Raw genomic sequence first — 22,163 nt, 5'->3', positions numbered from 1 at the left:
TGAGGTAGCTAGGGTGGCATATTGGATAGAGTGAAGGCCTTAGAATCAGGAGAGACCTGAGTTCAAATCTAGCTTCAGACCCTTACAGCTATATGACCTTGAGGAAGACGCTTAATTGCTGTCTGCCTCAGTTTCTTCAGTTGTAAAATGGAGATAATAATAGCACCTAATATTATCTGAGCTACATAAGATAATATTTTTAAATTATTTAAACTTAATTTATAATTTAAAATATCTAAAAAATAAATATTTAAATAAAATATAGTTCAAATCCAACTTCAGACACTTGACACTTACTAGCTGTGTGACCCTGGGCAAGTCACTTAACCCTGATTGCCTCACCAAAAATAAAAAATAAATATATAAAATATAAATAAATAATTTAAATTATTTTTAAAACAGCATATAGTAGGTACTATATAAATGCTAGCTGTTATTATTATTAAACTCTGCACTGTGTCCTCCATGACAATGGCAAAATGCCTTTGGCAACCATAAGGCTTCCTGTTTTGTACCATGCTGGAATTAAAGTCAGGCGTCATTCAAAAGGTAATGGAATGAAGCTTTGTAAGCATGTGTAGACTGTAACATAGCACCACCAGTGAAGAATTGGATTGGAGAAAGGATGCCTGGGCTGTCACTAGAGAGATATATCATCAGAAAAGAAGGTGAGCTAGTCATGTACCAGGTATAAGGCATAACCAACAGACAGCCTACCTGTACCATTGGTGTCCACCATTGTCAAGACACCCGGAAGAAAGCCTGCATCGAGTTGACTGGAACATTTAGGGGAGCATATGAACAAGCGTCACATAGACTGAGAAGACAGAGATGGCATCTCTCCATACCAGTAGAGGACTCATTGATGTGTTATTATACATATGTCTGACTATGACTTTATGAAAACGAAGAGGATCTCATCAGCTCTGCATTCATGGGTCAGGGTCAAGGGTCAAGACCCTACTAGAGTCCTCCTGTCCCCTCCTAATCTCCCGAGTATACTGTGCAGGATTTCTTCACTGCAGGTTAATTGCTCCTGCTTCATTAGCTCCTGGGACAGGGAGCAGTCTGGGTGGTAAAAGCAATTATGCTGATGGGGCACTTTGCTTCTATGGGTCCCTAACTCAGTAGGGGAAGAGGGGGGCCAGGCAGTAGCCATGGATGATTCTGAGTGTCAGAAAGCAGAGTAAATTAGTCCTTCGAGGCAGGTGGCGGCTGGCGGGGGGCCGGGATGGCTGCCATTAGCTTCATGGAGAAAGCAATAAAACTCTGTTCATTCATAAATGGGCCACCATGAGGGCCTATTTCCTGCTCAAATAAAATTAAAGGTGATGGATGGAGCCTGGGAGAGGGAGGCAGCGTTGGGAGTGGATTAGAGGCTGAGTGATGATAGGTCGCTCCTGGTTGGGCTTCCTGTAGCCGGAGAGGTGAGGACCAATCTGAGGTTCTTACCCTAAACCTCTGGGCAGTTGGCAGCAGAAGGGAAAGAAAGGCCAGTGGGGTTAGGGGAGGCAAGCACAGGTAAGAAAAGAGGGCTCTGAGTTCACAGAAAGGGGGCATTTTTAGTATCAATTTTCAGCATCACGTTTCCACGTGGCCTGAGGCAATAATGAGAAGAAAAAAAAAGGTTAGGAAGCTCCCCAGGCCCCCCCAAAAAACAATTACAGGTGTTTAAGACACTGTCTTCACACTGGCCCTGGGACAACAGGTGACAAAGTGGATAGAGTACAAGGCCTGGAGTCATGAAGGCTCATCTTTGTGAGTTCAAATCCTGCCTCAGACACTCAACCAGCTGTGTGACCCTGGCCAAGTCACTTTATCCTCTTTGCCTCAGTTTCCTCATCTGTTAAATGAGCTGGAGAAGGAACGACAAACCACTCGAGTGTCTTTGCCAAGAAAACCCCAAATGGGGTTACGAAGAGTCAGAGACAACTGAGACAACTGAACAACAACTTTATACTACCCCAGGAGGTAGTCAGAGCAAGTATTATTCATTCCCATTTTATAGATGAGGAAACTAAGGCTCAGAGAGGGAAATAGGTTGGGATTTGACCCCAAGTCTTAGGACTACCATCATTATCCTTATCAAAATAGCTAGCATTTATATAGCTCTTTAATATTTGCCAAGAACCTTGTATGTGTTATTTTCATTTACATGGGTTAAATCATAGGCAGAATAGTTCTGTGTGGCCTTCTAGGTCTTTGAGTGCAGCCTTTTGACTGAGTCCAAGTTTTACAGAACAAATCTTTTTATTGAGGGGATTTGTTCTGTGAAGTTTGGATTCAGTCAAAGGGCTGCACTTGAGGACCTAGAGGGCCACGTGTGGCCTCAAGGCTGCAGGTTCCCCACCCCTGATCTATTCAATCCCCTTTTTTAATAGATGTGAAGGTATTCACCTCAGAGCCCTTAAGCTTTAGGTATAGGGACACACATTTGAACCCAGAACTTGTGACTCCAAATCCAGTTCTCTTTCTAATGTGCCATATACCAATGCTATGGATAGCCTAAGTGCGGCTAAATCTTACCCAAGCGCTGCTAATATAGCAGCTGTAGCTCTGCCCTTCTTCCCAACATTGCCACTCCCCTTTTTGCTGTTGTTCAGTCATTTTTCAGTTGTTATCCAACTCTTCGTGACCCCATTTGGGTTTTCTTGGCAAAGATACTGGTATGAATAATTTGCCATTTCCTTCTCTAACTCATTTTACAGATGAAGAAACTGAGGCAAGCAGGGTTAAGTGACTTGCCCAGGGTCACACAGGTAGTAAGTGCCTGTGGCCAGATTTGAACTCATGAAGATAAATCTTTCAAGCCTGGCACTCTATCCACTTCAATACCTAAATCCCCTCTTACTCCCACCCAGGGAGTTAATTCTTACTTCTTCCTCCACCAGAAAGCCAGGGTATTGCTATTCCTTCCCAACTCTTGGGGGTAAAAAAAAAAAAAGCTAGATGGGGCAGGATGCCCATCCTCTAGGCCAACCCTGGGCATAGAACCCACTGCAAGTGGAAGAAGAATGTCATACCCTGCTCCCTGCCACCAAGCTATACAGTGGAAATTCTGATTATAACTAGGTTTAACCCAAGTGTTTTTTGCTGCTGCTGCTGAAGGCCTTTTCAGTCACCCACCAGTGGGGAAAGATAAGAAAGCCAGATGAGAACCAGCATCTTGAGGTGCCATGAGTACTTTCACGAAGCTTTCCCAGACTAGCCACTTACCTCCTTCATATTCTCTTAGCTGTACTATGTTATAGGCTCACATGGGTTACAGACCCTTGAATATGAAGGAAGCAATTCTACAGAATCTTGGTGTTTGAGAGGAAAGTCCTTCAGGGTGGGACCCAGCCTTACTAACCCTGTATCTCTCTCAATACTTTTCCTAACTTTGCTTGTACATTCTATGTCCTTAAGGGATGTTTCTTTAAATGACAAAATTTCAAGTAAATGGATTTTATCTCCTTAATGAAAATTGAAACTCAAGTACCAGGGTTATAGGTGCCTTTCCCTTACCCAAACCCCTCAGTGGCTGCATGGATTTGGACAGCCAAGAAGACTCAATACTGAAGAAGTTAATAAATTAGTGAATAATAAATGCATTTTAACCTTCATGACTAGCAGGCTGTTTCATTTAAAACATGACCTCACTTAATGCAGCCTGGACACTGGGACAAAATAGGATCCATTTCAGTTCACTATTGGGGGCTAGGTCCGGGGCAGGGACTGCCACCTGAGGGGACCTTGTAGCGAGCTGAAGAGCTTGCTCTGGGGGCAGTGTCTCCTTCTTTTCCCAGAGGGAATAGAATTGCAGAGGTCTGAGTCCCCAGGTCCTCTGCCCCATAGCCTGGCCAGTTCTGGAGCCTCCCTGCCAAAGAGTAACCTTCCCCGGCCCTGAATAGATCCTGTCTCCTTCCCAGAAACTCAGGACTTGATTTGCAAAAATGCAGTGCTCTTGGCAAGCCTGATCCTCCCCCCAGGTTTCACCGCTGGGAATGGTTTGGAGGCTGCAGGAGCACGTCTCTCTAGGCATCTTCTCTGTCACTGGGAGCCTATGGAACCATTTCCCTAGGAAATGCCAGGCCCCAGAGGAGGCATGATAGGTAATGAATTATACCAGTGACAACCACCGGCCAGCCCTCCGCTCCCGAGCCATCAGCTCTAAATCAAGCTCAGCCAGAGAAGGTGGGTGTTGAGTACAAAGAGGCAGGCGTGGGTGGCCTCTCACCACCAGTGTCCCTGTCTGCCCTCCCTAGACTACTCCAACACCCAGTTCACCCTTGGGGAGCTAATCTCCATTCTTCCTGCCAGGAAGTCAGGTCACCACTGCTCCCTTCCATCACTCTGAGAAAAGACAGACCCAGGACAAGGTACTCCTTCTCTTCCCAGGACGTGGTAATCCCTGGCCCAGCACTTCACCCTCCTCAGTGCTGCTGGTACAAGAGGTTACCACAGAAACAAACTTTCCCTACTCATCATAAGATTATAGATTTAAAATTGGAAGGGACCTCGGAGCCAGCTGGTTCAATAGCCCCATGCTTCCATTTTACAGATGAGGAAACTGAGACCCAGAGAGGTTAAATGATTAGCGCAAGGTCACTCAACTAGAAAGTGGCAGATATTAGATCCTCTGACCCCCAAATGCATTACACTGCAACCAGAATGTGTCCTCATGCCCTTCTCTTCTCCCACCAAGGCTTAGGTTTTAGTTTCTGTTCTGGCACTTGCTACAGTACAGGGGTGGCCAGTCTCAGGGGTCCAAGGTCCCCTTCAACCTATCTTGATTGAATCCTGGTTAATCACCACATAAATCACTTGACAATAGCAGATTAAAAGCAGAACTTCAATGAACTGGTGTCTCTAATGTGCTTGTGTGTGTTTGGGGGGGTGTATGTGTGTGGGGGCATATTTGGGTATGGGCATAGGAGAGAGGAAAAGAATAGAAAGAAGTCAGTGTGGATAGGAACTAAGGAAGGAATAGATGGGGAATCAGTTAGATCAAGTGGAGGACCACAAAAAAGAGCAGGAAATCATCACCATGAGGCCTGACCCCTTCCTACCCCCACCCCAAATTAGGGTGTAAAGATAATCAACTCATCTATCCAGGTTAGCCTTGCCTTCCAAGACTTATTAATGATGCAAGCACTTTGGGGTGGGGGAGGAAAGAGGGGACAACAAGCAAGTCACCCCATGTTGAATATTTTCACGGAAGGGTGGGAAATAGGGAGAAAAAGGGAATGGATGATACATAGCCAGGAAGAAGGCTACGGGAGAATATGGGAGGGACTGGGGAGGAATATAAAGGACAGACAAGGAAGAAGAGAAGAGGAGGAAGGGGAAAAAAGAGAAGGATAAGAATAGGACAGAGAAGAGAATAGTAGAAGGGGGAAGGGGAGAAGAGAGAGGGAAAGGGACAGATGAGAGAGGAAAGGAAAATGCATCCCTCCATTTTTCTGGTCGTTTTGCTAGGTTCAGAGGATTGAGGGATAGAGGAATGGAGACTGGGGAATGATGAGAAGCTGCACAAATGGTATCAGTTCCAGGCACACAGACCCAGAAGGGTAGGGGTGAGATGATTGCAGTATTTAGGGAGGGGTATAGGGTGTAGGGACTGCAGGAGTATAGTCAAACCACCCAGCTCAAGATAAGAGTGGAGAGTCTCTGAGCTCTGTTTACATTGGCACATTGAGTTCCCATTCACACTACCTCAACCCCACACCCAGGGACCCATCCATAGCAGGAGGTGACGAGGCAGGAACTTTCTTACCACTGCTGGCCCAGGGAAGATACCAGGGGCAGCTGACATTGACATAGGTCCCAGGGCGTCCATCTGGCCAACACGTATAATTGTCAAAGGTCCGGTTGCAAACTATATCTCCTGAGTAGAGAGAATGGGGAAGACAGTTGGTTAGATGAAGATGGGAGTAGGGAAGGTCCTTTCAAAGGTTCAATGTTCTCTTTGCACCCACCTTTGCCAACTCCGTGCACAGATCAGAGCAATCTGGCTGACCCAATGGAGAAGAGCTCTGAGTTTTAATTCTAATTCCTAGCTTCTCTGTGACTGTGAGGCCCTACTTTATGTCCTTCTCTCGTCCTCCAAAGGAGAAAGAAATGGAAAGCCCACCCCTTCCTTTTCCAGGGTCCTTGGCTATATGCCCCTTCTTCCCTACTTTTTCCATGTTCACCCCCTTCCCTGGGCTCCCAAACTGGGATTTCCCAGAGCTCTACAGAGTTCAAGAACAGACATCTCCAACGTTAACACATCCATAGTCAGGAATAGCTCATGCCCAATCACTGCCTTCTCTCTGCTCCCCACTTTGGCACCCACTCGTCCCAATCTGTGCCTTCTTCCCAATCTGGAGGGATTCCCATTCAGGTGGGATGACATGACATCTGAGATCTCTTCCAAATCTATGATTCCCAGTAAAAATAATACCAACCCAAGTTCCAGGTTTTCATTTTCTCATGCCTAAAGTTCAGGAACAGCCTCTTAATAGGATTCCCTTTCTGTTCCTATTAAGTCTGAATGTCTCTGCCAGAGTAATCTTCCTAGAATACTGCTGACATCATTCCATTCCTCTGATTCAGGACTACCTACTGCATTTTTTTTTTCAGATCTGGAAGAGACCTTGGAGGTCATCTTGTTCAACCCTATCATTATATAGATGGGGAAACTGAGGTCCAACTGAGGTCAGAAAAGTTATATAGAGCAGAGTCAAGATTTAAACCCAGGTCCCCATTCTTTCCACTCCACTCCACTGCCTTTCCTCTCATTCATTCATCTATCCACCTATCCAATAAATATTGATTTATTGAGTCCCTGAGTCTGTGCAAATGCCTATACTAAGTGGTGAGGAGGATCCCCAAGGAGAATAAGATATAGTCCTTGCCCCAAAAGAGGTTCCAGTCTGGTAGGGAGCACAAGATATGAACTTAAATAACTATAATACAAGTCAGACAGTGATAAGCACATAGGAGAGCACAAACAAAGTGTTTAGACAGGTGGATAGTTCCAAGAAGGGATTGGTCAGTTATGGGTTGGGCTGGGGATTGGGAAGAATGCTGATCTGGGGAGGAGGCATTTGAGCTGAATGGTGGGGAGGATTTTGAGACACAGCATAATGCAGTAGAAAGAGCACTAGATTTGGAATCAGAAAACCTAGTTTCAAGCCTGAATATTCTACTTACTATCTTTGTGACCTTGGGTAAATCACTTCATCTCTCCAAGTGTCCATTGGCTCACTTCTATAATGAAGCCATTGGATTAGATGATCTCCAAGGTTCCTTCTTGCTCGAAATGCTATAATTCTATTTCTCTGTAACTCTCAGAAATCAGCTCAAGGCTTTCCTTACCAGAACACTGAGGACAGGGTGTTGTTTGGTAGAGTAGTATCAGGAGAAGAGGAGAGTATGCTTGGGGCAGCAGTGGGGCAGAATGTGGGAGGAAGGCCAAATCAGTGTGCATCTCCTCAAAGATGGAGACTAGAGAAAACATGGTGAGTGCTCACCTGCAGCTGGGAGAGGAGTCTCTTGTATGAACTGCTCACACTTCAGGCGATATTCCCTCCACTTGTACACTGTCTCTGACAAGGATCCGGTCGCACCCTATAGGAAGATAAGAGCAACAACAATAATAAAAAATGGTAGTAGTGATGAGAGGCAGCGTGGCATAACGGATAGAAAATCAGCCTTAAAGTCAAAAAGGGCAAGGTTCAAGTTTGGCCTCTGTCTCACACTGGATATGGGACCTTGGAAAGTCACTTAAACTCTCAATATTCTGTAAGACTATAAAGTGCAGAGAAGGTGCTGATTTGTACTATGAGGTAGGTATTATCCCCATTTTTACAGATGAGAAAATTGAGACTCACAGTCACACAGCCAGTAAGTGGCTAAAGTGGGACTTAAAACCATGTCTACTGACTCTTAAGTCTAGCACCCTTTCAGAGAGGGACAAGTCCATGGGTTGTCCCATGAAATAGAGACACCTTTCCTAGATCTGCAGTTTCCTCTTGCCCTCAACTCTTTGCCTCACCAATGATGTTTTCTTCCTGCCCAAGCCAGATAATCCCCAGGAATATAGCATTATTCTCAGGGAGGGAGAGGGAAGGAAAAGTGGGCAAAGTTCCAGGACCTCTTCTGTGGGGTCATGAGATCCATCCTGATCTAACTTGCAGGTTTGGGGTAACCTAGTTGGCAACCCTAACTCTTTACTCTCCTTCAACCGCCCACCCCTCATGATCTAATAAGTTGTCAAGTCTCATTGAGTCTAGACACATATTTCTTACACCCATCCCCTTCTCTACACTCACATAAACACCATCCTGGTTCAGATCCTTATTACCTATTACCTAGACAATTCCAACAGTCTGATAATTGGACTCCCAGCTCCAGTCCCTCCCCTCTGCAATCTGCCTTCCACTTGCCAAATTGATATTCTGAAGGTAAAACTCTGACCGTATTACTACCCTGCTCAAGAAACTTCAGTAGCTCCCTATTCTTTATTGAGGATGAAATATAATTAAAATTTTAACTCTTCCTAGTCTGGCTCCACATCTATCTTTTCGGATTGGTTTACAATACTCCTCCCCCACCCCTATACACTCTAGGTTCTAAGCAAACTGGCCAATTTGCTTCTCCCTACATATTGTATTATATCTCTCCTCTGTGCCTCTGTTCAGACTATCTCTCATGCCTATTATGCCATCCCTCCTCACTTCTGTCACTTGGAATCCCTAGCCCCATTCAAAACTTCATATTGGTGACACCTCCTCTCCCAGGCCTTTCTGTTGTTAGCGTCTTCTTGCTCTTGAAAATTGTTTGCACTTCCATATCAGCATACAAGCTGTTGCCCTCATCCCCAGTAGAATGTCATCTTCTTGAGGACAAAGGCTGTTTGATTTTCTGTACAATGGCCTGGCACATAATAGATGCTTAATAAATGTTTGTCAAATTGAATCAGCCTCTGGACTATCTTCAGAGAGGACAGAGAGCTCTCTAGAGGATGTGATCAAAGGAAATGGGCAGAAATCACAATAGGAAGTAAAACATTAGACGTTTGACTGTTGTGGGGATGGTGAGCTGGGGAGTACCTTGGGTAGACTCTGGGAGGCTCCTTTCCTGGAGGAGGCATAAGCTACACTAACCATCTCTGATGAGGGCAGTGTAAGGGAAATTCCTCTAGAACACAGAGAGATAGAGAGATATCTAAAATAAGACTGGGAAGAGAGATGGGAATCAGACGGTTTCAAATATGAGGATGAGACTTTCGTGTTTTATGCTAGAAGCAATAGGGAGCCTTTGAAGGGTTTTGGATAGAGGAGTGATATGGTCCTTCCCATCCCAGGGCAAAATGTACAAGATGACTCTTATCCTTTCAGACTGAGGACTGGATTAACCATGCAGAGCTGCCCTCTCACACTTGCATTTACATGGTTCCATATTAATTAATTTTCCTGATTGTTTATTTGTTTTTCATTATCACAGAAATCCCAAGAGAGCAGGGAGCACTTTCCCTATTCTGTATCAAGAAGGCCAAGGCCTAAGGTGAAGAAAGACCACTAGAGATGAAAAGACACTCACTTACTAGCTGTATGACCCTGGGCAAGTTATTTAAACTTCTTTTTACCTCAATTTCCTCAACTATAAAACTGGGATAATAATAGCACCAGAGTTGTGAGGATCAAATGGGATAATATTTGTAAAGTGCTTAGCACAAGGCCTGGTACATAGTAGGTACTTAATAAATGTTTCCTTCCTTCAGTTTTTTCATATGTAAAATGAAAGGGTTCAAGGAGATAATGTCTATGGTCCTTTCCAGCTTTTAATCCTATAATCCTAAATCACTGAACTTCTTTGGACCTCAGTTTTCTCATCTATAAAATATCTATCATAGGATCCAGAATTAGAAGACACTTTAAAAGTTCATTTAGTCCATTTTTATAGATGAGAAAATTGAGACCTCCAGATGCTAAGTAATTTGCCCATAAGTACTAAGATCTACCCTGACGTCTTTAATTAAAGGCTGGGTCACCACTTGTAAGGGATGTTGTAGAGAGGGCTCTTGTTCAGATATGGGTTGGCCACCAAGGTCTTTTCCTGCTCTGAGATTTCTATGAAATTACCAGACTAGGATTTGAATCCAGGTCCTTTGATTTTATAGTGTGCTTTCTACTTCAAGGTTGCTCACTATCTTACAGGTGAATATGAAGCTGTTACTATTATTAGTAATAGTCAGTCAACAAGCATTTATTGAGTGCTTACCATGTTCCAGGCACTGTGCTAAGCACTGGGGACACAAAGAAAGGCATAAGCCAACCTAAATTGGAATTAGTGAGACAACATGCAGACAACTATGTATACACAAAGAATATACAGGGTCATTGGATGTTGTCTCAAAGAGAAGGCACCAGTATTAAAGGAGTCCCTAAAAGTTAAGCAAAGTCTATAGAAATGTGAAATAGAATCATTTCATACCACTGTGCTTCCATGCCTACAATTCCCATCCTTCTTTAAGGTAAGACATTCCATATGGAAAGTGCCTATTAAAAGGCAGTTTGTTGCCTGAGAAGTGACACCTTAACTCCTCATCTTCCAGTGGGCATCAGAATAAATTAGCATATCAGGAGAGTCCAGGAGCATAAGGTCCTGTCACAGGGGGCAAACTGGTGGAAACATAATGGCCAGATGAGAGCCTCAAGTGAGGGAGGGCAGGCATGGGGGGGGGGTTGGGGGGGCATTTGTGGGCAAGAGAGCTGTGAAGATGAATTTCCTCGAGGAGGTGTGGTTATGCTTTGAAAACAAACTCCAACAAGGACAAATCCAGATGAATACTGTCACCTCCCAAATACAGTCACAGATTCAGAGCTAGAAGGGACATTAGAAGTTAACCAGTCCAATCTCCTCATTTTTCAGATGAGGAAACTGAGGCAAGCAAAGGGTAAGTGACTTGTCTAAAGTCACAGAGCTAGTAAGTATCTGAGACAGTTTTCAAACCCAAATCTTCCCCGTTCCAAGTCCAGCACCCATCCATTATGCCCCACTGCCTCTTGGTAGACTAATATTCCTCCCTCTCCCCCAGGCTAACTACATATTTGATTGTCCCCATCTTTCTAGACCTCCTCAGCTGGACATTCTTTGTGAGCCTTGCTGGTAATAGGCGAATTATTGTTCTTTGAATATAAAATTGCCCAGTGTGACTTGGAGTCAACATCTGACTGAACTGGGGAATACAGCAGCCTACAGGCAAAACTGAAGAGGCTAGAAAGCAACAAGACTGATGTCTTATTACTGAACCGTGATTTCTAAAAGGGCATATACACTAACTGATCTCAACCCTTTATCTGTTTCAACACTTAGCACCAATCTTCACACTTAGGCGGTATTTAGTAAATGTTTGCAGAATTTGTATTAGTAACAGTAGCTGTAGCAATAGTAGCTACTGCAGCAGCAGCAGTAGTAACATTGATATAGAATTTTAAGGTTTGGGAAGCACTTTACATGTTAATTCATCGTAGTACTCCACATCCCTCCCATCTGTCCCCTTCTCTCCATTCACACAACACCCACCCTTGTTATTTCAGGCTCCTCATTGGTCTCTAGGCTTTCCCCTTTCCCATCCATCTTCCTCACAATGTCCAAATTGATTTTCCTAAAACACAGATCAGACTGTCACTCCACTACTCAAAAACCTTCCCTGGCTCCCTATTGGTAAAACACAAAAGCCTCAGCCTGATAATAAAAACTCTCCACCATCTGCAGTCTTATTTTACATTCCTCTTCTCTGGGTATTCTCTGCTATAGTCCAATTTGTCTGCCAGATGTTTCTCAGAAATGTAGTAGGCATGAAATAATGCAGAACTGAAAGGAAAAGATGAATGTAAAGTGTTTTGAAAACTCTAAAGTCTTACCATTACTGTTATCTGGTTATCTTTATGCCTGTTATTGTTATCTAGAGAGGGATGTGATGAAACAGAAGAATGTTGGATCTAGAGTCAGGAAGATGTGGATTCTTATCTTGCCTCTAACACTTCTTAGCTTTATGATCACAGGCAAGTCATCTACCCTCTGGAAGCCTCAGTCTTTTTATCTGTGAAATAGGGATAATACTGCCTACCTCCGGAGGGTCGTTGTGAAGCTCAAATAAGACAATGGCCTCAAGACCAAGTGCCTTGCAAACGTTAGAGTGCTATATGAACATCAGTTGTCATTAGCATTAGAAATCTAATAAATGTTCATTGAATTTGAATCCAGAATAAATGAGTATGTAGTCCCAAGAGGGAGCTTTGAAGGCCATGAATGTATAAATATCTGCCAAGTTTGTTATCCAATAAAACAAAACACATTTTCCTTACTTTATGGCTATTCCTTCTGCTTAAGATTGTAGATTCAGAACTAAAAGGGAACTTAGAGGTCATCTACTCCAATTACTTCATTTAGCATATGGGGAAACTGAGTCCCAGAGAATTATGTGATAGGTCACTCAAGTGATAAGTAACAAAGGGAAGATTTGAACCCAGGTCCTCTGATTCTAAATCCAACATGCCTTCCCCTGTGCCATGCTGCCATTTTTCTTAGGGCCAGCTAGCTCTCATATCCTCAGAAAGCCAGAACTGCCATCTTTCTCCTCCTCCTCCATTTGCCCTTCCCAGCCTAGCCCATCTGAGTAAACATCTCCATTTCCTCACCCCAATGGCCCCTCTACTTCCACTGATCAGAGAGGACAAGCTCCCTGTAGCTGACAGTCCCAGAGTGATCCCTTTACATGCTGACCCCATCAACCCCTACCAAAATAACAGTCTTCAGGTAGCCCTCCTGATCGATGTTAGTTAATTGAGGTGACTTAAGGGAACCCAATAGAGGTCGGCTCTGAAGCCTGTGGTGGCAGAGCAGGAAAACAAACTCGAGGCACTCTTGGGCAATGGCTTAGGATGGTCCTCCTCACATCCACTCAGACAAGCCCCAGCCAGGCCTTTTCTTGGGCTCTTGAGACAAATTTGTCTGTAGCCTTTGGCATCCCCCACCAGCCGTGGGTTCACAAGGCACAGAGGCACTGTCTTCTCCTTTCTTCCTCCCCTAGTGCCTAGCCTAGAGCTGTGTGCACAGAATGAGAAGGAGGACTGATGGCCCGCTGCCTATTCCTCCTCTTATAATTGCCCCACCACTGCCTCTCCACTATTCACCAATCACTCGATAGGGCAGGCGACCTGGAGGCTAAAAGGTTTTATCAGCCTCCTCCAGCGACAGGCAGCTGGCTAGTTCTCCAGAGTGGAGGGCTCTTCAGAACAGATTAACTTCTCAGGCTTCAACGTCCCCTCGCCCAACCCCATTACTGGCAGACTTCCCAGATTTGCCTCTTCTCCCCCTCCCCCTTCCCCACAGCATTGCCATGTTCACCTAAGTAAGGCCTTAATATGTGTGTCTGAGCTGCCTGTCTTGTCAAAGGCTGAGGGAATGCAAGGGGAAGAACATAAGTTCCTGCCTTTGTGGAGTCCCTTCAACATTCCATCTCCCTGTATTCCACGCCTTTTCTTGAGAATACCCAGAAACCTCTCCCTCTCCTACTCTGGCTTGAAGAATCCCCGTGTTCCTTTAAGGCTCAGCTCAGGTACCTTTTATCCCCAGGACGTCTTCCTGATTCTACCACTAGTGTTCTATTGCTAGTGTTCTTTGCCAGCCTCATAGTTTTTCTTATCTATGTATTTGAGATATTATTTGTAAAGCACTTTGAACATAGTAAGCTCTTAATAGCTTGTTCTCTTCCCCTACATTGTATCACCCCACCCAAGCAATACTTTCTAGACCTTTGAATTCCATGCAGCACAGTGCTTTATAACTAGCAGGGGCTTAATAAATAAAGAGCAATTGAATTGAAGGTTTTGCAACTTGCTGCCTGTGTGGCCTTGGGAAAGTCACTTTAACCTCTCTGGGCTTCAGTTTCCTCATCTACAAAATTAGGGAGTTGGATCAGTCGGCCTCTAATCTATGATTAGGATTCTAATTTGATGGGAGAGACATAATCCCAGCAATCAGAGGGCTCCCATTCTAGTACTGGTGGGGAAGACTTTGTCATATTGAGCTCTCTCCACTGGACATCTGGGGAGCTAGCCAGGTCCTGTCTGCTCCTCCCCTCTGGGATACCTGGCTTCTCAACCACATACTGATTGCTATTTATGTAGCACTATAAGGTTTACAAACACTTTTTATATGGATTATCTCTTGTTAGGGACCCAGGAGAGCAGGTTTTTAAGACTGGTCATCTATAGGAGTATAAAGGATCAAATGAGCCAATGGTGCTTTGCAATAATAAAGCATTGTAAAATACATCATTAATCCAATAATAAGGTTAGACATGTAAGCTGTACCCAGATTACAGAGGGCCTTGAATTCATTGCTTAGTCCATGGGCATTGGGGCCTTAGAATAGGTTCCTGAGCTGGGGAACGGCATGGTTAAAGTGTTATTCTAGGAAGCTCTTCACCTGAATGTTTATTGAAATAGTAAATACAACACGTCCAAAAGAGAACTCTTTAGTATGGCCCTAAACCTCTCCCTCCTCCAAATTTCTCTGTTTCTTTTTTAAAATTAATTTATTTTAAACTTAAATACACAATAAGAACAAAAAACATTGTCATGTGCACAGCAGAACATAAGAGAGGATTCAAAATATACAGCAATGAATTTCCATTTCAATAAAGCCTATATAATAAATACTATGTATTGTGTTCAGAGCTGTCCATCCTTTTTTTGCTTCCTTGCAACTTTTCTTTTGTTCTCTGCTGTGGACTTTTCCCTTGGTTCTTTTTTTTGCCCCCTTCCTCTGCCCCACGTCCACCCGAAGAAGGCTACAGTTAAATGCGGAGATACACACACATACACACACAGTACGTATAGACACTTAAACACACAAACATATATATACAAATACATACATATACTTACATACACATACATATGTTTAGATATCTATTATCATAGTCATATATAGACATATACATTCATTTGCATTTATGTAAGACTGTATTACACTTGTTTGACCTGTTTCTCTAAGAGTAGATAACATCTTCCTTCATAAGTTCAAGTCTTTCCAATTTTTCCAAGTCTACCAACTCATCATTTCCTACATCACAGCAATATTCCAACCTTATGCTGTCTAGTTATTTTAAATAGTCTTAATACAATATTGTTTAATACAGCTGACATATATTATAGTTTCCCTATTTTTCTCTTTTGATTAAATCTATTTTAGCTTTAACTTTGCCTGAGATCCTGATTACTACCCCTGCTTTTTTTCCTAATAAGTTCTACTCCTGATCTTTATTTTATATTTGTGTGGCTCTCTTATTTCCTATCCCTCCTGACTCCTCTACTTTACTTTTACTGGCTAACTTGTCCTCCTATTACTTAACCTACTCCCCGCCCCCCCATCCCTCCCTATTTCTCTATTTCTGCGGAGGGAAATGCCATTGTCTCAATTGCTAAGGTTCTTTACCTGAAATTTATCCATGAATTCTCCCTCACTCCATACCCCCTTGTCCAATCAGTTGCCAAATCTACCCATGTAGAGATTGCTAAGAAAATGCTAAGAGGAACCAAGATATTTTGCAGGTGATAGGACCAATATTTTTGGCATACATGCTCAATTCATAATGCCCTTCTGTAGCAAACTTCCCCTAATTAGAGAGATAGCCCAAGAATAGAACATATCCCTATTGCCTTGGTTTCACTTGTCGTATCTGCCCTTGCCATGGGGTGCACCTCAGCATCACAGCTTAGAGCTAACAAGGATCAGAAGGGAGTCTTCTTTCTCTGAATCTTTTTAATACCTTTATCCAACCATCAGGGAGATTTTCTTTGGGAGGCAGCCTGTGTTCACTCTGCCCTGCAGCCAAGGTTGCTGGCCTGAGCTCCTGAGAGGTGAGAGAATTCAGAGTGTCTCTTGGGTTGCCCCAAGCAGTTGGAGGCGAGGGCTGGCGGATCTGAAGAGCCAGATTACAGTACTTCTCTTCCCAAGAAGACACTAAGACCCTAGCCAAGTTCTATTTACGACTATATCTGGTAAACATTCAAGCAGTAGATGCCCAGATATCCTGACACCCAGTGGTAGCTCTGTTTCACCAACATTGAGATTATTCATGGTGGGTCAAGAGGGATGAAGAGGAGGGAGAAAGGAAGTGTACTTCAGACTTATGCCATGAGGAGTGGGGAGGGTGAGTGAGAGGATGATAAAAAAGGAGACCAAGAAAGGTATGCTTTTTAAAACATCTTTTCAAAAAGTTGACCTGGGTTCAAACCCTGCCTCTAACCTCTACTCTCAGTGCATCTTTCGTCAAGTCACTTAAACTTTGGACCTCAGTTTCCTCTTTTGTAAGTTTGGACTTATACAGTTCCTTCTAACTCTAAATCCTTTGATCTATAGGGAGAGCAGGAATTTATCCAGATTTTAAGATTTCAGAAATACAAGGGAGACACTTAACTCTGCAAAAAAGAAACACATCCACTTCTCCTGATGCCTAAAATTTTTCTATCAGAAATCCTTTAATTTAATGCTCAGATCTGTTCATTTAAAAAAACATAAATAACTCTGGGAGGGGTAACAAAGTCAGGCTCATTACATCAGAATTATATTACTTAGAAGGGATTTTAGCAATCTAGTCCTATTTCATTATTTCGCAAATGAAAAAACAGGCCTAGGGGTGGGGGGTGATTGACTTGTCCAAGGTAATACAGATACACAGTTAAGATTAGAACCTAGGTCCCCTGAATCAGAATGCAGCACTCTTTCTGCAGTACCCATCCTCATCTTTGGAGTCCAGGCTCGGCTACCCCTAATCCACTCTCAACCAGCAGAGGCAGCTCCCTCGTCCAAGGGAGAGCTGACGTTTTCCTTAGGGCACAAAGCCAGGGAATAGAAAGTTGTTTTAGCTCCAGTTCTGGAGTCGGGGGAGCCCCACCTCATACAAAGGCAACTGCACTAACACAGGTTCATATAGCACTGCCTTAAGCAGACGTCCTGGGATGGAGCTGGAGGGAAGTGTGTCCTCGGCCTTCCAGACAGCAAAGACGGGGCCGGAGTGGCATCTTTCAGGAAGACTCCCCTTATTGATAGGAAGAAGGGGAGAACAATTCCCTGCCCCAAGGAGATAAAGCAGGTATTTGTGTCAGGTGCCTTCCAGTAAAGTATCTATATATCCCTGAGCCCAGGGATTCCTTTATTTCCTCTGGGTGGTTCCTCAAGTGAGTTTCCTTGCACTGAATCCTCCCCCTTCTTCACCTCCAGTCTGGGGCCAATGCCACATTAATCTTAGGGATTTTACACTTTGATGTCCCAGAGTCATAACTAAGATAAACAGCTAAGAGTTTTTTTTTTTCTCCCTGGGGTGGAGGGCAAATTTAGAAGATACAGACAACATGCTGCCCTTCAGGGCACTTGAATAAGCTCCTCCCCAGTTCCCCCTGCTCTACCCCACCCCACCCCTACCCCCAGCAGCCTCCTGAACAGTGGACACCCACTAGAATCCCAGGGTGTCCCACAGAGTGGTTGCCAGTTTGATGGCCCCCCTCCCCAACTCCTCCGCCATATTGAGTGTGCCTCTCCTGCTGCTCGCACCAGTCACAGTTAATGGTCCTTACCCCAGACACAAAACCTCCCTGGTAAAGCCTCTACTCCTTCCATCCCAATAAGTCAGCTTAGCTGGGGCCCCGGGGATGATGTTAAGTGAACAGAAGAGTAGGCAATTAGAAACCAAGAAAGATCACTCATGTGATAAGCTCAGACTCCTCAGATAAGCCTTCTTGACATTAACTAGACCAGGTACCGTTCTGCCTGACAGAGAAGACTGCTCTCACTACAAAAGTTTTGAAGTTAATTACAGGTGCAAGAAATGATGACTATTTAGAACTCAGAGAGACAAGGGTAAGATTTGTATGAATTAATAGAGAGTGAAATAAGCTGACCCAGGGAAACAATATAAAAGATGAATATAAGGTAAACAGAAAGAACAAAAACGCTAAAACTTGAAACTGTTTAATTATAATGACCAAGCTGGGTTTCCCAAAATAATGAAAAAATGTACTCCCTCCTTCTGTTTTTGCTGAGGTGGTGAACCATGGATGTGGAATGTTGAATATACCATCAGATTTGGCTAGCATTTTGGTCACCAGTCTACCTTAATCTTAGCTCCTTCCTTCAGAGACTAGCCTCCATTTATCCTACATATATCTTGTCTGGGCATACATTGTTGTTTGCATGTTATCTCCCCCATCAGACTGTAAATTCCTAGAGAGCAGGGACAGTTTTTTTTGTTTGTTTGTTTTTGTTTTGTTTTTTCCCTTCCCTTGTATCCCCAGCACTTAGCACAGTGCCTGACACATAGCAGGTGCTTAATAAATGGTAATTGATTGACTGATTGCAAGGATGCTTTAGCTGAAGTGCTTTTCCCCCCCTCTTTGGTTTTTAATCTTTGTTATAAGAGCTGACTTGGGTAGAGGAAGGAGGAAGAATCTCTCTGGATATGAAGGTGAAATAAAAACAAAAGATATTAAAAACAAAATTAAAAAAGACAGAGAGGGAAAAAATACCGTGCTAGGACTTAAGAGATCTAATTTCTAGCCTCTACTCCCCACACTACCTCCCAATTCTGCTTCCAACTTACGTGACCTTGGACAAGTCACTGTCCTCTGGACCTCAGTTTTCCCATCTGAAATTCAAAATGAAAAGGCCACATGGACCCCACCATTCTTCCATAAACATCCAACAGTGTTTTGATTACCTCTGTGCCTTTTCTTATGTTTTCTCTACCCGGAATCCTCACAACCTTTTATCTCCACCTTTTAAAGATCCTACCTATTTTTTAAGGCCCAACTCAAATGCATTATGGAGCCTTTCCTTTTCCTCAGTCTATAACCCCACCCCCCAAACCTAGAAGAGCATTTGGATTAAGCATCCCTTAGCACTTAACCAAGATAGAGATGGAAAAATGGTACCTGTTCTTATATATCCCTCTAGACCAAGAACTGCATAAGGACAGGGATTATTTCTTGCTTAATCTCTGTGTCTCTGTCAGTTTGTAGCTCACAGTAGGTGCCTAATATACAGTTATCCTTCCACATCATGGGGTTAGGGGCATGGTGCCCCCTTGATGTGGAAAATTCACATAAAATATTTTGGCCCTCCATTCGTACCAGAGAAGAAGTCTGAATTATTAGGGTATTAAAAGATAAAATATGTTGATATTTTACAATACTATACACATATTTTATGCATTTCTGAGTTTCTAAACTTTTTCTCTGTGTTCTGCTGGCCTTTGTGTGTTGTTTACGGCTTCCACAAACCTTCTGAAAATTTCCATTTAATTTCTTATGCAAACCCACAATATATTGAAACCCTTTGACAGGGAAAGTCAAGTTGTGGAAGGGATAACGGTATGCCTGCCGACACCAGCAGCTCACGGAAGCATTGTAGAAGACACAAGAGTGAATGGAGTCCCAAACTTACCTACTGGAGTGCTCACACCCGTTAACGTCAACATCCTTCAAGACTGTCTCCCTTCCAAGATGCTGGCCCCCCCAATTCCCGTCTCTGACCACAATCTCCTGTCCTTCCACCTCTCCAATTCCCTTTTTCTTTTATATATTTTCTTGTATATTCCCCCTGACTCCTCTCGTCTGTTTTTTGTACTCATCATGACCTTTCATCCTTAAATGCCACTTATCCTCCAAGGCTATTCAGCCTGCTTTGGTGTTACTTTCCTGCCTACCCAGATATTTCTGTAACACTTTCTCTTCCACAGTAGAATTCTTTACCTTTGCATTTCCCCCCACCTTGCTAGCTAATACACAATCCAGGGTTAACTCCTACTACCTGTCTTTTCCAGTCCTACTCCCCAGCAGTAGAACAAATTCTAAAACTGTTCCGACTGCGTTAGCTATAGGTCTGTGTTTTCTAATCTCAACTGGGTTTTCACCACTTCCTAGTAATTCTTTTACTCATCTCTTATTGGCTAGCATATTCCCTGAAGCAAATTCCAATCTTGAATCTCCTCAGATCTTGAACTCTTATCTCCTTTCTCCTCATGTGAAACAACGAATGACTTTACTTCCTATTTTACCCAGAAGATTGAGGCCAACTGATATGAATATGGGAAGCTAGCTGGTGTAGTGGATAGTGAGCTGGGTATGGAGGCAGGAAGACCTGAATTCAAATCTGGCCTCAGACACTTACTAGCTGTATGACCCTGAGTAAGTCACCTCTCCCTGTTTGCCTCAGTTTCCTCATCTGTAAAATGAGCCGGAGGAGGAAATGGCAAACGGCTCCAGTATTTTTGCCAAGAAAACCCCAAATGGAGTCACAAAGAGTCTGAAATGACTAAACAACAGTATGAATTCACTCAGTTTTCCTCTTTCACTCCTCACTCATCCTCTACTATTCAGATTAATAAGTAGCTCTCCTTCTTCCCTAGGATAATCCTATGTCTTTGATTCCTAAACCTCTAACTTGACTTGGCTACATTAGATATTTCCTCTCTTGTGAATCTTCAATCTCCCTCCCTCTCCCTTTCCTTCTTCTACAGACTTTCCTCTTCCTCTCCCTTGGTCTCCCTTGCTCTACTCCTTCTCTTCCTTCTCTTTCCTCATCCTCCTCTTCTCCTTCCCTCTCACACTTCCTTCTCCTTCTCCCTCTTCTGCTTCCCTTTTCCTTCTCCCCTTCCTTCCCTTTCTCTCCCTCTTGCCCCATTCCTCTTTCCCACTTCTTCCTCTCCCTTTCTCCTACCTCCCTCTTCTCTTTCTCTCACTTCTTTTCCCTTGGTTTACAAAAATGTTTAGGTCTCCTTTACCTTATTTTCACCTCACTCTCTCCTGAAACTGTTGTTCCTCCTCTCTCTTTCCTTTTCCTGGCCCTACTCCTGCCTTCACTGCCTTACCAATCATACCTCAACCACTATAATATGGCTTCCAGTTCCCACCACTCTACTGAAAGAACTCTCTCCAGGGTCATAAATCACCTCTTTAACATTAATTTCACTAATGTCTGTTTCTCTCCTCATATTGACTTCCCTTCAGCACTGACAGTATTGATCATTTCCTCTTTCTTGATAGTCAACTACTATGACAAAGCATCTGACCATTCCTCTTTCTCTTCTGCTGGAAAATGATTTCCTTCTGTCCTTAGATGGGGTTGTCCCCACAATGCTCTGGCTATTGCCTTTGATTCTCTCTACATTGTTTCCCCTTTTGATCTAATCCATTTCCATAGCTTGGATAATCACCTCTATGCCAATGGCTCCCAAGACTATATCTCTGCCCCTAATCTCTCCCCAAGAGTGCTTGCTAGTCCTAAATTTCTAACTGTCCACTGGCTATCTCCACCTTAACCACCCCTTAGCATCTGTAATTCAACATCTCCAAAAACACATTTATAGGATCATAATACCACAAATTTTAAGCTAGAAGGAACCTCCTAGGATCCACCTAGATCAAACCCCTCAATTAAAAAATGAGGTTGTGACTTGTCCAGGGGAATTCCAGAGGCAGAACTTTGTCCCCCTTCCAGCAAAGAACAGAAATCTGTTTCTTTCCTTAACTTCTCTATTTCTGTCCTATAATCCTTCCACTCACCTAAGCTAGCAACTTCAGGGGCATCATGGATCATGGACTCTCCCCTCTCATTTACTCTCCAAGTCATCAAGTCCTGTCAATTCTGCCTCAGCAAAGGCTGTTACATCTGCTCTCTCCTTGCTAGCCCTAGCTCAGACCCTTGTGAGCACTTGCCAAAACTATCCCTTTCCCAATTGGTCCTTCACCTGATTGCCTGTTATCTTCCTGTTCTGGGCATTCTACTCCTTTCCTCAAAAATTTCAGTGCCTCTCAACTGCTTGCTGATTAAAGTATAAATTACTGATTCTGGCATTCAAGACCCCATACAATTTGACTCAAGTCTGCTTTTCCCATTTTCATCTCACATTACTTCCTGTCAAACTGGACTTCTGTCTATCTAGCCCTCTCCCATTTTGCACATAGTAGGTAATTACTTGCACATAGTAGGTAATTAATACATGTTTATTTCTTGTTATTAAAAATGCTGTCCTTGCCTAGCTTAATGTTTGCCAGGGGAACAATGGTATATAAACACGTAACTATAATATCAAGTATAATGCCAAAGCATAGTGTGAGGGTACA

The sequence above is a fragment of the Vombatus ursinus genome, unplaced genomic scaffold, assembly GCF_900497805.2.
Source record: "Vombatus ursinus unplaced genomic scaffold, bare-nosed wombat genome assembly UNPS02014811.1, whole genome shotgun sequence".
NCBI classification, from domain to species: domain Eukaryota; kingdom Metazoa; phylum Chordata; class Mammalia; order Diprotodontia; family Vombatidae; genus Vombatus; species Vombatus ursinus.
Note: the sequence above shows the minus strand (reverse complement) of the source record.